Here is a 19302-nt window from a genome sequence, read left to right on the forward strand (position 1 = left end):
CAATGATGTCTGGACACTCTACACTTTCGAAACATATCATGAATTATTCTATCAACGTAAATTCCTTTCTTTACATTAAATAATATACCAAATAGTCGTGTAGCGCTGGCAAAAAGTAATTCGTTATTGACTACAATTTAGCCAAATATACCAAAGGAAAAGTTGCTTTAAACCTGTAACATTCGTGATTGATGCTTCAATACATCTGTTAAAATAATATATCGTCTGATGAGCAAGATAAAGATGAATCTAATGATTCTTATGAATGATCTAATCTAATGATTCTAATGAATCATTACCCAGAACTGTCTCTGATAAGTAGAAAACAACAACAAAATGTTTCCACAGCTTTCATTGCCACAGAGACTCCAACAACAAAATGTTTCCACAGCTTTCATTGCCACAGGGGCTCCAACAACAAAATATGTTTCCACAGCTTTCATTGCCACAGAGGCTCAGCCAGTTGGACAAATGCAGTTCACTGGCTCTAATGTAACAATTACACATATAAATGAGCTCAGTAGAACCCATTAGGAAAAGTATTGTAATATGAAATAACCATAGAGATTACGAAAATAAGAAATTATTATCATCCATTACAAGAATGGTCCGTTGTATATATATTCAGAACTAGAATATAGAAACGAAGACCATCTTTTTTTTATAGTTCTATAATATTCGGTTGTTTTTTTTAGCGCAAAGCTGCACAATGTACTCACAATGGGTTATCTGCGCACTGTTCACCGCGGAGAATCAAACCTGGATTATAGCGTTGTTGTAAGTCCGTAAACTTAGCGCTGACCCACTGGGAGACGATTTAAAACACAACCAACATGTTATATATATATTTAAGGAAAACTGGCAGTCACCTGTAGTTAGTTTATCAATGACGATATTTCTGTTTTTGTTGTTTTGTTTACCTTGTCAATGATGAATTATTTCTCGAGTATACTTTCTAATTATATACCAGTACGGCGTATTTTAGAAGATTGCACATAGAATAAAGTTGAAAACAGTAAAAGAAATGATGAGGTTTTTGAATAACAGAGTTGCTTAGAAAGTTAATAATAAAAATTAATTCATTCTTCACAACCGCATATAGTCAAGGACGGATGGAGTCTTGTTAAATATTGACCGCTGGTCAGTGGTATGATTCCGGACTTAAAAAGGCTAAAATCCCTGTTTTGATTTCTCGCGATGGACAGAGAGCAGGCAGCCCATTGTGTAGCTTTGCTCTAAAACATAAACAACTAAGCGCTACAATACATAATGTTGTGTTATTGTAGCTTTTTAACTTTTATCATTTTTACGCAAAGCTATACAAGAGCATAACATAATCGTCCCTAATGTTAAACTTACAGACCAAGAACGCAGTTAGTTAACAGCATTCACCGGAAATTCTTTAACTACTGTTGTCTGACTGAATATTAGGATCTCATCTACAGCACACGCAAGACTCCAAATTGATGAATACGTTTTTTTAGGCAACGGTACACATTCACAGTTTGGGCACGTTAAATGCTGGCCCCACCTGGCCAAAGTTTATTTTACAGTGTATACAATGGCTATGTGAATTGTTATAAAAACCAGTTGTGCTTAAGTTCTCTAAGAAAGGGTAACCACTTTTCGAGCACCTCAAAAAATAATTTAACTTCAAAGTTATGTACTTTATACTTTCAGATAAAGCATCATTAAGCGCATATGTTCTCACATGAATGTTTCATCTTTCTATTATATAGGTTCTACAAACTAGGGTGAAATTAAAAATTTAAATGAACGTTGGCTTTAGAAATAGATAATAAGGTTTCTAGCCAGTTATACTTCGCAGCAGTTCATCATGTAGAGGTCAGTGAAATCATATGATTTCGATTTACATCCCATGATTTAAGGGAGCATATAGAAGTTAACAAAATTTCCATAAGTTTATGGTTTACATACCTCAAGTGCAGATCAAATCTAAATTTACGATTCCAGAAAATTGTTATAACAATTAAACTAAATGGATAAAGGAAGAAAAATAAGCAGTAATAATTTTATTCAATTGGAAGTATCGTATCGAGCATTAGAAGCCAACTACTTTGTTATCTTTATGGTGGCTTCTGCCCCAGGCCTACTTGGTTATCATTGGCTGAGCTGTCATATGTAACCAGCAGTTATTACAGATGGGTAAGAAGGGTGCATAGAAACGACGTACTTGTGGCTCTTGGTGGCGTTGTCTTCAGCAAAGTTCGTATTTTAATTAGGCAGACTCCGGTTGTTTGAATTCAACCTCGAAACTTTTCAAAAGGCGACATCCTGGTAATAGAACCCGAGCGTGAGAGAAAGATAAATTTCTACCAGCCTGCGCAAGTAAGCGTTTTATGATTCAAAGGTGTCTCGTCCGTGTGAATAACTAACGAGTCACAAAAACTTAACACCTTTTGAGGAGCTTGGGATGAGATGATAGAGGGTTATAAAGGCCTCTACAGCTGACTTTCTGCATGACAAATGTGAAAGATAGAGGTTAAACCTTTTAAGCACCAAATACTAGTAACAACAAATAGAAATGTCTGGGAGCTGTATTAATTATTTAATACAGCATAGCTTGCACATTTGTCATATTGCAGCTGAGAGCACCTATATTTTTTCTTCATTACATAGTATTGGTGTGCCTAGTAATTGTCAAGACTTTCGTTAATTGACCAGTGAGAATATAAATGTGTTTATTTCACGTAATTACAATACGTTCCATTATTGAATGTAGTTAGCATTTTGTCGAATATCATTGATGACGTTTTTACATCTATTAAGAGCATAGTGCTCAGGTTTTGTCTGATCTACTTAGCATTTAAATGAATTGTTTTGGAATTCAAGAACTTTGCGAAACAACAACTTGCTAGAAAATTACGATTATACAACAAAATAATTTAAATAAAAACGAATAAAAAACACTTTAGATGAAATATGTACGTCCCAAGGGCCCACAGTATGTCGTCAGACTTATCAAAGTTGTGAGAACTAAACAGCTGCAACAGAAAAGGTTCGCTGCACACGTGGATTCCCCCCTGCGGCCAACAGGCAAACAACCAAGATCAATGCAAGATTCCACACTCTAAGAGAAGTAAAGGAGCCAAAGCCAACGGTCTGGGATAGAGTAAGGTGAGACCAATGTGTTATATCTCATTTAAGAAAAATGAAGTTTGGGGATCTGGTATTCATTGTTAACTTTCTATTTTGGTGCTTTAGGGTATTGGACACACGCAGTCTTCTTCGCCTTTGAAGAAACAGCAAGAATAAGCTGTTTTCTGGAAGACTGGCTTATCTGAATGCTGAGCCTGTCTGTACTGTTCCATCCATTGTTCCACCTAAGGGTTCGAAGAATTCACTCTGCAACAAAAGAAAGTGGGTGTTGGGGAGAATGAAGAGAGGAGTCCAGACCGCCTTCCCCTTCTACAGAAAAATATCGTGTCCAACATATTTAGTCACTTAAAGAACAACTTAAAAAGAGAAAATAAAAACATGGAACTTAAAGCTTATAGAATAGAATTTAAAGTCTAATACGCATAATAAATGTTCTTTTTTTTTGTTGTTACAGAAAACCAGATGGCAAGGAAGAATAACATGATTTATTTCCTTGAATTTCCAGAACCTCGGGTAAAATTGTTTCTAAAGTTTTTACGAATCCCCATTTGATGGTTCTCTACGTACCGATTTATTTATAAAAAATTCCCAAACTAAATTGTAGGTAGCAAATAATAATCACTGCATTTCCTTTAACCTGCGGGCAAAATATGAGAAATAAAATCCAAATAATAACATATAGTTGATATCCGATTCAGAATATATATTATTCAGATTACTGGCAAGTATGTGATAAAATGCACACAAAAATAATTCTGTAATAAATAACTACTGGGATATCAGTATCTACAGTAATATAAAAAAAAATCGAAAAAAGAAAGTTTTATTTCAAAAATATCTACATACTTATCAAGTAGTGAGCTTCATAGTTTAAACTACAAAGGTCTTATATGCTAAAACAGAAAAATTCCACTTATTTGTTTTGTTTGTTGTTAAGCACAATGATACACAATTGGCTATCTGTGCTGTGCCACCACAGGAACCTTACTCAGAGTTTTAGCGTTACGAGTGCTCAAGCTAGGCGCTTATAGTCAGTCACCTGTGGGCAAAAATGCCTCTATTGAAACACGCTGTCAGCGACTATTTATCCTAGCCACAGCCGTTCTGGACTTCACTTGTAAAAATTCTATGTTGAAATACTTCCAAAATCATGCAAGAGCACTCTGGCTCTCGATCTTTCAAAGCTTTTCATAATAACATGAATAACATTATTCCAATGAAATGGCATATGTAAAGAAAGACACAGGAAAAAACCTCACTATGAACAAACTAAGGGAAGTCAGGGTTTGCAATAACCTTCCTCTAAAATCCCCGCAAGGAAGACTCACTCTCCCTCTTCCCATGTTTCTATCAATATTTTCGGAACTTTATAAATAAAACTGTCCTGCAGTCAAAACTCAATCACTCGTTAGAGATATGACAACAGTATTTACTACTCTTACTCATCTATTGACAAATGACTGAAAGTTTGAACTTTTGTCCCATCTCTGCTGCAGGGGATCTTTAAAGCATTAATATAATCCACGTGAAGCTAAGGGAATCACAGAATATTTTTACATGCTTCACAAATTGCAGATCGTTTGGACAGTTTCACTGTGCAGAAGATTGCTGGGGCTTCTGTGACAACCAGTTTCTGTATAAATGATTCCATCAGCGGCCAAGTACTACCATATATATGGCGATCATGTTAGATAGACGGATTGTTGAGGGGGGGGGGGCCTCTAGGGTCTAGTTTGCCATATTAGTTAATCTTGTTTTTGTTTGTTTTATTTTTTCCACAGGTCGATAGCTGTGTAATTTTCGTTACCATAGAAAACCTTTTTTAAGGATTCCTCGTTACATAACTGAAGATAGAATTAGAAATTGAAAATTAGAGCAGTTAAACCATTTGGCATTGGTTGCACATGGGAGAATTAGCTGCGATTCACCTTTAAAGTAGTTGTATTTCTATTTCGTTAATATCCCATGTTAAGTTCAGGAATAGTATACGTGCGCTACTCGTCTAATTATAAATAAAGCTTGATGCAATCCTCTCTAAAGCCTCATGGATAGTTTTTTAAATGCAAGTTTCGGTACAAAATATTAGTAGATATCGGAACCAAAGAAGCAAAAGCCATATATAAACCGTTGTTCAGATTACTGTGAAATATGCGTCATTTAAGAAGGGGCGACCGATTCTTTAAATGAGTTTGCGAATATGTGTTATCAATTATAAATAGTCCCAAAATAATAGTTACAATTTACAATCATAAAGTAGATAATTACAAAAATTTCGATTGAATTATTGCATTCAAACTGTTGAAAAAGAACTTGGAAATTACAATTAAAAAGTTATTATTATTATTAACATTTCAAAATTTGAAATCAGGAGAGAATGAGTTTAATAAACGTCGAAATAAACAATAAACAGAAACATCATGCAATAAAATGAGAATAAAATGTCTACATGTTCTTAAAAGTGTAAAATACGATAGGCTAACGCAGTGCATATTTAAACAAATATTGTATAAGAATTTTAAATATTTAATTAGGGCGCTATAAAAATGTCACAAGAAACAGTTTTAAACAGTTTAAATGACACAAGGAATTGTATTTTATAAATTAATTATTCATAACTGAGAAAAATAGTTCTTATATTTGTTTGTTTTAAAAACAAAAGCCATCCCTCTGGCGGTTCAGCCATTGTGTGCTTGAGCTTAAACGAAACAAACAGGCAAAATATGAAATTAAAAATAGCTATATAACGTTACAAATAAAGTACTATTACTTTTAGATTTTTACACTGCTCTACCAGAATAATTCACCCACTCGTAAAACGTATGACATGGTTCAACCAGGACTCTCTGCAAGGAAATTCAGTTGGTATAATACAGAGATATGTCTGATAATTAATTAGTAATATTAAAACAGTTGCAAGATGTCCATATGTTGTGAATTATATGGTTACGTTGGAAGCGTGAAAAATAAATGTTTGTGTTATTCACAACACTTGGCTATATGTCATTGACTGTGCACACTAACATTCACTGTATCAGGAAGCTGATAGAGCAACATCTAAATAAAAAAACCTTCACGTCATAAGAAAGTGCTGTTGGAGCGCGATAAAGGTTCACGCGAGAGAACTTTGAAAAAAAAGTGCCAGAAATCATTATTATAATATCATCCTTAAGGTTTATGCAGTTTGCTCGACATGAATATGGATATTTTGAAAAGTTGGGATATGAAAACTTTACATTATTCAATAATGTTTGATACCACAATGCTTGAAATAGTCATAACAGCGATTATCAAATGTGCAATTCGATCGTGACAGTTCTGTCAATTGGGAAGAATTATGCAGGGTCTATCTGTATGGACTGCGTTGTGTGCATTGGGCTTGGGATCTATCTGTGAAGGAATGACACTTCTAAACACCTGCCTGTAGATAGAATCCAAGATATCTCAAATGAACACGTTTCATGGGCAATGGTAAAGTATCTTAGTCGGTATTGTTCCAGCAAGATAGTGTCCCATAGGATCCGTGTCTGGTTTCAAAGTTTCAACAAGATCAACGTCTGGATTAATTTATCCAGAGCCAAAATATCAAACATACAGACTATCTTTGAGGCTTCAACTCAGGTCCCAGGGTTTCACTAATGCTTCACATACTCATTACAACAATTTCATAATCATGCCTCGCACAATAACAGCAGATCAGCAGCAGATATTCTGATAAGGTCAGTGTTACATAAATTAAAACAAAAAACCCTTTCAACTTTACAAGTACTAAAACATTTCTGGATGTTTAATCCGCTGTTAAATCTCAAAAACTAACGGGTTTCGTTGCCATATTTTGTACATGTACTTGCTGGTAAAAACATACGAATTACACATAAAAAATATACATTGTAAGGAGCCTATTTTGGTTATTGTGTGCAACGGAGTCTATGCATGATTATGACATACCAGCACAGAGTAAATTGTTATACCATGATTCTGACTTGCCTTTACCTTCATATCTAACCAACTGCTTTTTTATAGCCTGCCATTTGGAGGTGTGTTTTCAACAATCTGTCGTACCAACATGTTAGAACTGTTGTATGAGAAAGGAAAGAGGCTGGAGTGGAGAATGCAGAGTAATAAATGTCAAACACCACCATTTGGAGGTGTGTTTTCAACAATCTGTCGTACCAACATGTTAGAACTGTTGTATGAGAAAGGAAAGAGGCTGGAGTGGAGAATGCAGAGTAATAAATGTCAAACACCAAAGAGGAAATATATTTAATATTTAGTTACTTAAAAACCTACAGTGCTCTAAAAGAACATAACTTCTTTTTTTCAGGGATGGGGTTCTTTTATCCTGTAGGGTTTATTTTCAAACCACGTGTATTTTTAGTGCAATAGCAAACGTATTTTACATTTATTTTTGAACTTTTATGTTCTGATTTTGAAAAGTTAAAACGTATCCATATGATCTTCAAATGGTAAAAAGACTAACTAACTAAGGTGTCCACGATCATCTGACTTACTTTCTTCGAACTGTGTTGTCTAATAAAAGTTATAAATTGTTGTGTCATTGAAGTTCAAAATAAGAAATACATTTCCAATTAACTACAAATGACTTCAGATTTGGCTTATATTTTTAAAATAGCACACGATCTCACATTGTCAAGGAAAACTGATCATCACAAACAAGAATTTAGAGGTTTAACGGAAGAGGTTTAAGGACACAGTTTCAGAAACACTTCACAAAATACAGATGTAAATTATATACATGAAAAAACAAACAAATTCTTAGATCATTTTGCGCAAAAAAAAACTGTTACAGAAAATTGCCTTTACTTGAAATAATTGAACATACACCTATTTTTAAAAGGTCTTAAAACAGGTTTTAAATACTGACGTTACTGATAAACCCACAGTTAATCTCAGTGGAAGTTGCAAGAAAAAAAGAAAACCCATAGAAAGCCATTAACTTCACATTCTTCTTGTGAAACAAACCTAACACATTCATTTTATTTTACAAACACAACACATTTTAAATGGGCCACGTTATCTTTTAGATAACAGGCCACTAATCTCTTAGATATTGTCTTGTAACGCACGTAAGAAAACCCATTACACCAGCATTAGCAGGGAAGGTAAACGATGCGATCCTTCGGTCAAAGCTTGAACGGTGCAAGAAAGTCGTCTCTGGTCTAATGTAATACTACGGAAGTTGTGAAGTGGTTGCAACAAATGCGTGTTTTAATGCTTTTGCACTGTCTGTAAAAACGAGTTTTTTTTCTTTTCGAAAAGGTTTTTGTTTTCTCAGCAAAATCTGCGAATTCCTATTTGCTTTCGGGAATGGTAGAACTGCCAATAGAAAAATTACTTGTTTTAAGTAGTGTTGATATCTGTATCAAATAAGGATTCGTGGTTTTAGTATTTGTGTGGTGAGTGAAAAAAAACAGTGTAATAAACCTTAAGCTCGTGTTTTACATAAAAAACCTTATTCACACTATTAATAAAAAATACACCGATAAGTTGTAATCAAACAATTTTTGTTATAAACTTTTTGTATAAAAGAAAAGTTGCCATCGTGGGTGAAATAATTAATTAATTCCATCTTCTGGTAGTTTTGTCAGTAGTAATGGATTAACGTCGTGTTTTTAACGTTCGTTAGTAAAGCAGTGTATTATCTATCTATTCATTTCATATGCCTGACTTACAATTGTTTATAAGATTTCTAATATGATGTGCTTTACCTTGTACTCTTGCATAGTAAATATGCATGAAAATATATATTAAGTTGTAATTCGATTTTGAAAGGTGATTAAAAACCTAATTAACAGTTTTTTTTCCAGGAACTGTTATGATTATCAAATAAAAATGCTTTATAAAATGTAGATAAAACATTGTGCTGAAAATAGATTTAAGCATTCCGTTTGTCATGTAGGAATATAAACCGTAGTACAAACTCTCTTCAGTACTGTGATAATTTCAGTTCACTATCAACAAACTTAACTGACCAGAAACTTCTTGAAATTTCATATACAAGTGTAATTAATTTAAAAAACGTAACTGATCTGAAAGCCATGAAATTCCTGTCTTTATACGCAAGTAATTAATTATGAGAAATTCCAGACTTATCTTGAGCACAAATTTGCAAAAGTTAAAGTGAAGGCTTATTTGGGACGTCGCTGTTGGTGTTACATTCACAATGGAGTTTTGTGAAGATGTGATACGACTAAAAACACGTTATCTCTTCTTTAAAAATTAGTTTGATATTTAAAATATGTATGGAAATACTAACATTTCGAATGTCCCTGATTTTTCGATGCAAGTTTTTCTTTTTTTGTTGTTGGTTTTTTCAATTTCGCGAAAAGCTACACGAGGGCTATCTGCGCTAGCCGTCCCCTAATTTAGCAGTGTAAGACTAGAGGGAAGGCAGCTAGTCATCACCACCCACCGCCAACTCTTGGGCTACTCTTTTACCAACGAATAGTGGGATTGAACGTCACATTATAACGCCCCCACGGCTGAAAGGGCGAGCATGTTTGGTGGGATGCGGATTCGAACCCGCGACCCTCAGATTGTGAGTCGAGCGTAATTGTAGACAACTTTTAATTTTAATTTTAGATGAAACAAGAATTTTATTCCTCGACGTTTCGGTTTTGCATCTTTATCAAGGGGAATCAAAACAGTAAAACGTTGAGAAAACTTGCTCCTTTGAAAGCATTATAAACAAGTATGATATATTTTATATTATATTTTATATTTATATTAACAAAAGTTTAAAAAATTAGATATTGCGTAAAGAGTGTGGGCTTCTTTTTACTTTGAAAAACATTGTTGTAGGTAAACTTAAAACGAAGACTCGTATTAATTTTGTAAAAAATAAAACTGAAAACACGCAGTATATTATCGAGAAAAGGAATAGTGTCAATAAATTCTTTTTTCTTATAATAAGTTTGTGTACGGTTAAGCGCAAAGCCATACAAATGGAGTATTTGTGTTGTAACAATCACGGGTATCGAAAACCGGTTTTATGGGCTATGGGTCTATAGACTTACCGTTGAGTCATTGGGGCTCTTATAATAAGATATGTATATGCATTTAAAGCTTTTCGTATTAGTATACATTTGTCCATTTAGGGAAGATGCTTACAGACATAATTATCTGCCTTTTAAAGTACCTTGTTCTTTCTTAATGCACAACAAACCCATGTTGCTATTTTTTACGTTGAAAGATTGCGGGCTCAATTAAAATTTTTAGGAGGTTCAGAGAATGTGTTTGTTTGTCAAGTTTCCTGCAAAACAACTCGAGGGCTACCTGCGCTAGCCGTTTCTAATTTTGAAATGATAGACTAGTGGGAAGGTAGCTTAGTCAACACTACCACTGCCAACTCTTGGACTACTCTTTTCCAACGAATAATGGAATTTACTGTCACATTATAGTGCCGTTACAGCTGAAAGGACTCTTTAACCAACAAATAATAGGAATGACTGTCACAGTATAGTGCCCTCACAGCTGAAAGGACTCTACCAATGAATAATAGAATTGACTGTCACACCATTGTGCCCTCACGGCTGAAAGGACTATTTACCGATGAATAATAGGATTAACTGTCATATTATAGTGTCCTCACGGCTGAAAGGGCGAGTATGTTCAGCGACGGATTTCAATCCGTAGACTACGAGTCAAGTACCCGAGGCACCAGACCATGAAAGGCAAGCTCAGAGAGATACCATACACTTTACTTACAGAAATTGGTGACTTGAGGATAGATGAGATAGAGATAGCTTTGAGGACGTTTGTTCTATTATAGGGAAAAAAACAACATATCAGGAGAAGAAAACAAGGAAACAGAATAGGAACTGGATAGATTTTGGACAAAGGTTGCTTTGTAAGAAAGTAAGAGAATGCTGGATTTAGAAGTATCCATAGCAGTACAAAAGTTAGGGGCTATAGTGGCAGATTCAGTTAGCAGTCAGATATCATTTTCTAATAGATTTCAGTCTTGGGCTGCTTACAATGAAGAATAGATTTACATAGTGTGTAATATTTTTATTATTAATAATACTTATAAAGTTATTCATAATTGGAAGTATAGAAAGTTTAGGACTATAATGTATTTGCCAGGTACGAGACATTATAGCACACACTGACAATTTAGTTGCTGATTCCAAGGAGTATTCTTTTCTTGTGATACATATACGAGCGAATGATTTAGGAAATTGTAAATCGGAAGAGCTGTTTTAAAACTGCTTCATAGGTTCAGGGATAGAAATAGGCTTGTGCATCATTTCAGGAGTGTTTATTCAGTCTAGACGCGACAGTGAACTACTTAACAGGATCAAAACTTAAATTAAAGTTATCATTGATGTGTTTAAAGCAACAGATAGCTAAGGGTGAAGTATATGCTAAAAACAGGTTCCACTTATTGCAGGCTTGGTAGAATGATCTTTACAAAAGCTGTAAATAGTTTTACTACTGACAGTTTAAATTAAACTTGCATAGTGGAGAAGAAGTTTGGGAAATTGAGAATAAGCAAATTGATAGGATATCTATGGCAAAGAAGAGACTGGAAAAATAAGATTTTTCGCATAACTAATTAAATGACATTTCAGAAATACTCCACCAGATTGAAAAATAAACATTAAAGATTCGAGAATAAGCTTATTTGCTATTATTCTAATATTAGGTGTATTAAGAACAAAATGAATTAGTTCAGGGCTCAAGTTCAAATGGAATATTATGAGAATCACTGAACATTGGTTAGATTTGGGGAGCATTCTTAATAGGAATTATTTTATATTTTTAGATCTTAAGCTATTTAATAGTATACTTTTTTTTAAAAAAAGCTGGTGAAGTTGTTCTTTATAGAAGGGATGAGCTGCACCCTGCTATAACTGGAGATATAAAACTGGTAGTCAGTAGGTTAAATTATTTTTATACGGGTTACAATCAGGGATTTTAAGAGTAGAGAGCTTTTAATAAGCAATTGTAGGCCACCTAATCAGACAGATGATGTGAATGAGAAATAGCATAATGAAATTAAAGCTGCTAATAATAAGAATTTTGACGCAATAATCATAGGAAACTTTAATTATAAACATATTTATTGGGATTATCTGGAGTGAAGCAATGAGAAAGAAAAGTTATTTGAATTTATTGATGATAATTTTCTATATTAAATGGTCGGTGAGCCAACTAAATGGGATGGCATTTCAGATTTATAGTTCACTTTTGATGTATTAGAAGGATAGAAGTGTGGGGACAGTTTGGGGGTGAGTAAAAAAAAAAGTTCCTAATTTTGAGGCCTAAAAATAGACTTATCATTAATGAATTGAAATAATAAACTAAAAGATTATGTGAGACAGATCAGGGAATCTTTATGATGCAAATTTCTTTTGATTCAAGATTGTCATGTTCCTAACAAGATAACAAAGAAAATCAAATTTGATTATCTTAGTAAGGATATAAAGGAGAAAATTAGAAATAAATGTTATAGGTCTTAGTTGACAGATAAGATGAAAGATATACAGAACTATAAGAAAGATAGGCACTTTGTTAAAAATGAAACTAGGTTTGGTTTGGTTGTCATTAAGTACAAAGTTACACAGTGGAATATCTGTGCTGTGTCCATCACGGGTATCGAAATTCATTTTTATCAGACTTACCGCTAAGCCACGAGGAGGGGGGCAGGAAATTAGAAAATCTCAAACGTCACATGAAAAAGAGCTGGCTGAAAAAATTTAAGTATGTTAAAGATAAGTGAAATTTTTAAATGAGGATCGGGCTTTTAAAAAATGGTAATGGCAGAGTTTTGTTGAAACTATTAGGTGATCGAGTTTTAAACTTTTTCTGTCCTATGTTTTACAAGAGAGGATGTTAAACAATATTGCTGATCCTGTGTATTTTATGAGAAATATTGGGATTCACCTGAATTATATAGATATTAATCCCTTGATAGTAAGTTAAGAATTGAGAGATTAAAATATATAAATCGCTAAAAGTAGACAACGGTTCTTCCAGGGTTTAAAGTTGGTCAAAGGTTAAATTTATTTGTCTACTTCTTTCAGTTCTGGAAGGTCCTTAAACAGTGGGCATGTGTCTGAGATCAGAGAGTTGCTAATATTATGGCTATTGTATGTTTTTTTGAATTTAGATGTTTGCTTTACCGGATGAAGGAGGTTTAGGAAATCATTGAAAGTATAAAAGCGCGAGTTAGACGAAAATAAATTAGTTGTTGAGATTGATTGATTATTGAGCCAGGAAGTTGGTTCAGCACTGTATATTTTGAGTTTGAGGTTACAACAAAACACTAGAAATACGAGAAGTATCACACGTACGAAAAAAAAGTAACTAAGTAGAATATATATTGATGCTTTATTTATTTGTGAAGTTAGGAATATATTTAGTTACGTGGATCTTGTACAATTTATACTTGTTTTGTAGTCGAAAAAATAAAATGCTTGAAACGAGATTGAAAATTTGCTAGAAATGATGAAATAATGGAAGGACAATCGAGAAATAGAATCAAAATTATAAGAATATAAAGAAGAAACGGGAAATTAAGAGAGAAATCACATTTATAAACAAACGTATATTTAATTGAAGAAAACTAAATTTAACGATTTAACTTGAAAAAAAAACCCATAGGAGATGTGCAGAAAGATTATAACAACAAGATCGAAGAAACCATAGGAAATGAACAGAAAGACACCAACAAAGCAAACAAGGACATAAATATCAAAATAAAATATCTAGAAGCTGAACTGATAAATGCAAAGATCAAATCAAACAAACTTCTCTTTGCATTTGTTCAAAAACTCTAACCTCAAGCGCAGTTAAATATGCAGTAAGGAAATGGTGATCCAGAATGGTCTACACCTACTACCACAACTGTTTTGGCACCTATGATTGTATGACATTCCTGGACTGATCCATCAACATCATTTCTTCATTACGTTATCGAATTTAGTATACCAGCTCAACAACACTGCTCAATCGAAAAACCAACATGCTATGATTGAAAGATACCATGGGAAGCATATCAATTACAGTTTGAAATAATTTCCAGAGTGAATGAATGGAATAGTGAACAGCAAGCTATTAGTCTTTCTGCACATTTGGAAGGAGCAGCTTTAGCAACATTAATCATTCTAACAACAGATAGTCATAATAATTGATAGGTATTAATGGTTGCCTTATCAGGAAGAGAGTAAGTAGGAAGGACAATACCTTAGCCTAATCAGATGTAATGATAGATTCGTAAGCACAAGACCAATTTACAGATATAATAGTGGATGTGGACACATGAATTAGGCCAAAGTAAATCAAACGTACATTTTTTTAAATAAGTTACCCAATTAATGATAGAATTTGAATCAATTAAGGTTGGAGGTAAAAAATTAAAAGAACCATTCATAAATTGAGAAATTATAAGATGAAATAGTGTAGAAAACCATTTAGACATCAGGTTATTCGGATGGGGGATATAATCCACAGAACAGAAGGTGGTTGAATTCCAACTTCGATACCCGTGGTGGGCAGAGCACAGATAGCCCATTGTGTAGCTTTATGCTTAATTACAAACAAATCAGAAGAGGGTTACTAGGATAATTCCGGGGATAGAAGGGTTTATCTTATGAGATAGGTTAAAATCTCTCAATTTATTTCCTTTTTAAAAGTGACGGATAAGAGGCGATCATAGTGAAGTTCATAATATTACCTATGGGGTAGATAGGATAAAGGCCTTTGATTTCTTTGTGGTGAAGATAATAGCTTAAGGTTTGGAAAAGACAGGCTATATAGGCTCTACTCAAGACAGTTTTATTTTTCTAACTGAGGTTTTAACTTATGGAATGAGTTGCAATCGACAGTAGTGGAAGTTGACACAATAAAAATATTTAAGAGGGGAATAGATGGTTAATAAAAATGAAAAAGGATTTAAAATTTCACTTTTTCTATGGGTGAGTTTGCAGAAACAGGCTTAAAGGACCAAATGGTTTTTTGATGTTAATGATGTTATGTTAGCATGAAAGACTCCTTATGTGACATATAAGTAAATGACTAGGCCAGAAATTCCTGGGATCAGAAATAATATCCCTAATTTTAAGTTTCTGGCCGGAGGAGGACACGCATCGGCTGCTTACATGGCTACTTATAAATCAAATTACTGACTTTTTTATACCATTAACTATAGGTTAGGAGCACATATTACAAAATAAAAGGGCAATTTTATGTTTTTGCCTGTTATAACACTCAATGTAAACTGACCAAAAATTAAGTGAAATTATTCATTTCATATGTAACATATGCATGAAACTCAGCAGTAATTGGTTGGGTTGTTTGTTTTTCAGGACAAAGCAACATTGGGCTATCTGCTGTGTCTACCGTGGTATCGAATTCCGGATTATAGCGTTGTAAGTGCGTAACCTTTCCCCTGTCCTACCGGGGGACATAATTAGTGGGATTAATTGCAATATTGATATTATTTTTGCTTATATTTTGATGATACTCATATATTATTAGTAACCCTGTAATCAAAGAAGAATGGACCTATAAGAAACTATTTGCATAAATAGTTTTGACAATGTGTTTCAAAAGGAGTTGTGGTCCTTAATGCTCATCAGCAGCCTCATGATTACTCAATTAATGGGAATGATTGCAGAAATGACTTTGATGGTTTAACAAAGTAGTTATTTTCCAAGAACAATAAAATATAGGAGCAATGAGAAAATAAGCTGTAATAGGAAACTATATAGAAAACAGAAAATTATGATTTGAACAAATTGAGCAAAAGAAATGAAAGAAAAATATAAGAGAGTAAGGTAAGTTAAATAAATATTAACATTGAGAGAAGAGCATTGATTAAAAGGAAAATAGTTAGCAAACGTGCGATGTCAGTAATGTTCAAGTAGTAGAGTGGCATTGTATTGCATTTTAATACCCCAATTCTTATCATTTCCTGTGCATCAGCCTTGTGCTTTGTTAATGTTGTAACAATTTCCAGAATCCACATTTATGCATAGGCAAATGAGGTAATTGACAAACTTCAGAGACACAAAGTGAAATCGAAAAAAACCATCCCTCCCTTACTAAAAGGTTCTAATTCAGGATTATTCCATGAACATTATATAGACAAGGGTATCTATTGTAGGTAACAGTGTTTCCCCTGTTTGAGTGTAGTTCAGATCGACATAGAAAGTAGTGTTCATTTGTTTTGCAGTAACTCTGATTAAGCTGCTCATTGTGTTTATTCATAAAAAATTGTCTGTCCGACATTGAGTATAGGAAACAGAAAGAAGCATTTGTTTCTTTTCAGATATTTACACATAGATCTCAAGGGCTATTGTTAATATTCGTCCCGAACAGATAGAGTAAATTGATGCAGCTAGTCAACCGCACCCATCTCCAACTATTGGGCAACTCTTGTTTGACTGAATAGCTGGATTTGACTTGTAACACATCTCGGACCACAAAGGGTGGACCACGATCATGTTTTGCACTAACATGAATGGTGGAATTGCAGATCCACAAACCGTTATGCTAACCATTGGACTCCAGTTGGTTCATTAACAAAGGAAGAATTAAAAAAGAAACATGGGCTACCGTTTAAAAATTAGTGAAGAATGCTTTGTATGTATGGGAAACACATGAGTATGTCGATAACTCATAATAAAACATAAATATAAATAGTTAAAAAGAAGTGAGTGCTTGCTTAAGTGTTTTCGACACTATTTAAATTTGAAACAGTAAAAAACAACAACAACAAACAAATCCGATAGTTAAAATAACAGTGGAAAGCTTGTTGACAACAATGAAATTAATGATGATGCTAAAGTCATTGAATATTCAGTAAATCATCTACAGTGGCCAAATATTTTAGAGAAGACTTTAGACAACTACTTCTACTAAAATGTCCACTACAAGTTGTCCGAGGACAAAAATGGAGGACAATTTACAAAAATCGCTATAACCTCCAATCTATCTAATGAAGAAAAATTGCAGAGGTTTTTGGTCGTTTATTCATCCAAACAAGATATAATATATTATTTCTTCAATACAATTTGCCTCGACTGATAATATTGTGATTGACTTGAAGATCATACAGCAAATTTTAAGTAAATATGAGACGTCATTTAATCATCGAGAAGCTTTTAAAAATTGAAAAAAATATAACTCCAGGGCATTAGTATCTTTCATTGAAATATTTAAAATTGTTCTTGGCTCGTGGTTCGTAAAACCACACTCCACGTTTTGAGGCCGATATTGAACCACAGTTAAGGTCAAATAAATTATTCTTTCAGACAAAAGTAGCTCAACAGTTGGCAGAGTATATTCTTAACTAGCTGTCCTCCCTTTTTTCTATCATTTCAAAATCTGGAAAATGTGGTTATATTTAACTATACGTATGTCCCCTGGAGGGTTAGTGGAAAGTATCCGGATTCATAATGCTAAAATCCGCGGTTCGTTTCCTTGCAGTGGAGAAAGCGCACGCAGGTAGTCCATTGTTAGGTTTTCCCTCTAAAAATAAACAATTATTTCTACTCATTACTTGTTTAATTTTTAGGTAGCTTTCTTTGATCAGAAGTTAATATAACTCTTTCAGTTTCACCTTATCATAATTATAAACGTGAAAATTATGGTTCCTTTAATAAGTTATTGTTGTTACTCAAAAGTTAAACCTAACACAAGACGAAAACCTTAAATATTTTATCTTTATTAAGCTCTCCATCCAGCTGCAATGAATTTAAATAAAACATTAAAATAGGGTGATAGAATATTATTGGTTTAAGCAATTTCGGATCTATCAAACGTTGTTCTGTAATTTTAGAAGAAATATATTTTGAAATACAGTTTATTTTTGATTATGTCACTCTCTCTTACGGTTGGTATGCACAAAGCTATGCGCATATAGCCAAATAAGGATGGTCCCTCGAAGGGTTAGTGTTTGGATAACTGACTTAACACTCTAAAATCACGCTCGTTTCCATATGGTAGATACAGCGCTAATAGCTAATTTTGTAGCTTTGTGCTGAAACAAATGAACAAACAAATATAAAAACTCTAAATAATTAATGATCTGCTCTCTAGTGATCAATCGTTCAATCAGGAAATGCGTATGTAATAATTATTACTGATACTGCAACAATATATGTGCTGCTATCTAGTGCTAAATATTTCAATCAGAAAGTGGGTATGAAATAAACATTTTTGACTGTAACAATTGGTGTAACGTCGGAAATCTCATACTCCAATAAAAAAAGAACAACTAAGGTACTTGTTTTCTGTGACATATTTCTCTTTTAAATAGAGATAAATCATTCATTCGAATGAATATAAAACACAAACATTCACTTTTAAATAATTTTTATAATATTCTTAAAAACATACATTTACATTTTGTCATTGAAATCCTTTTATTAAACATAAATACCACTCGATGTTCTAATATTGAATAAGAATAGTTCAGCTAATCTAGAGACTAAAAGACACAAACTATCTTTGTCAGATGTAAAACTTTGCTTTATTTTTTCTCGAATTTCACTCAAAGCTATTTATGCTAGCCGTCTTTAATTTAGAAGTGATAGACTAGAGGGAAAGCAGCTAGTCAGTACCACCCACTCATGGGATACTCTAATCCTAATGGTAGGATTAGCCGTCACATTACAACACTCCTATGGCTGGAAAAGTAAGTATATTTGGTGATGGGATTCGATCCTGCCACCCACAGATTGCTAGTCAAGCGACCTCGTCTATTAAGCCCGGATTTTATAATTATTTTGCGTATCAGTAATGCAACTAAATGTTTATTAGTATAAAACGCATGGATTTATAAAGACGTAAGGAACTAAAGAGGGACATATCTTACGTTTATAAATGTTTTTTCAAACTCATGTTTTCACTTCCACAAAAAAGTCACAAAAATAGTAAATATATAATGAATACCTAGTCTTATTTTCCGAGTTTTGATTTCCTACGCTAATTTTATGGGTCTTTCATTGTAAAATCACTTCCAGCCAAATATATTTCTCATATTGTTTATTATTATTATATTAGGTCGTCAAAAAATTAATGTCGCTTTTTTTAGGTGAAAAAACCCGAAAAACTTATATATCAAAACAAAAAATTTATTGAATGAAATAGTCTCCATTCTTATCGATGATGCTTTTCCATCTTACAATCAGGTTGTTAATGCCCTGATTAAAG

At 33.4% G+C, this 19302-nt stretch overlaps 1 protein-coding gene across 3 annotated transcripts in view; it reads right to left on the bottom strand.

Moving 5' to 3' along the window:
* LOC106457619 (ephrin-B1-like) overlaps nucleotides 1-19302 on the bottom strand; it is a 401982-nt gene that overhangs the window by 11647 nt on the left and 371033 nt on the right. The window lies entirely within an intron of this gene.

This window comes from Limulus polyphemus, unplaced genomic scaffold (assembly GCF_000517525.1).
Source record: "Limulus polyphemus unplaced genomic scaffold, Limulus_polyphemus-2.1.2 Scaffold352, whole genome shotgun sequence".
Taxonomy (NCBI): Eukaryota; Metazoa; Arthropoda; class Merostomata; order Xiphosura; family Limulidae; genus Limulus; species Limulus polyphemus.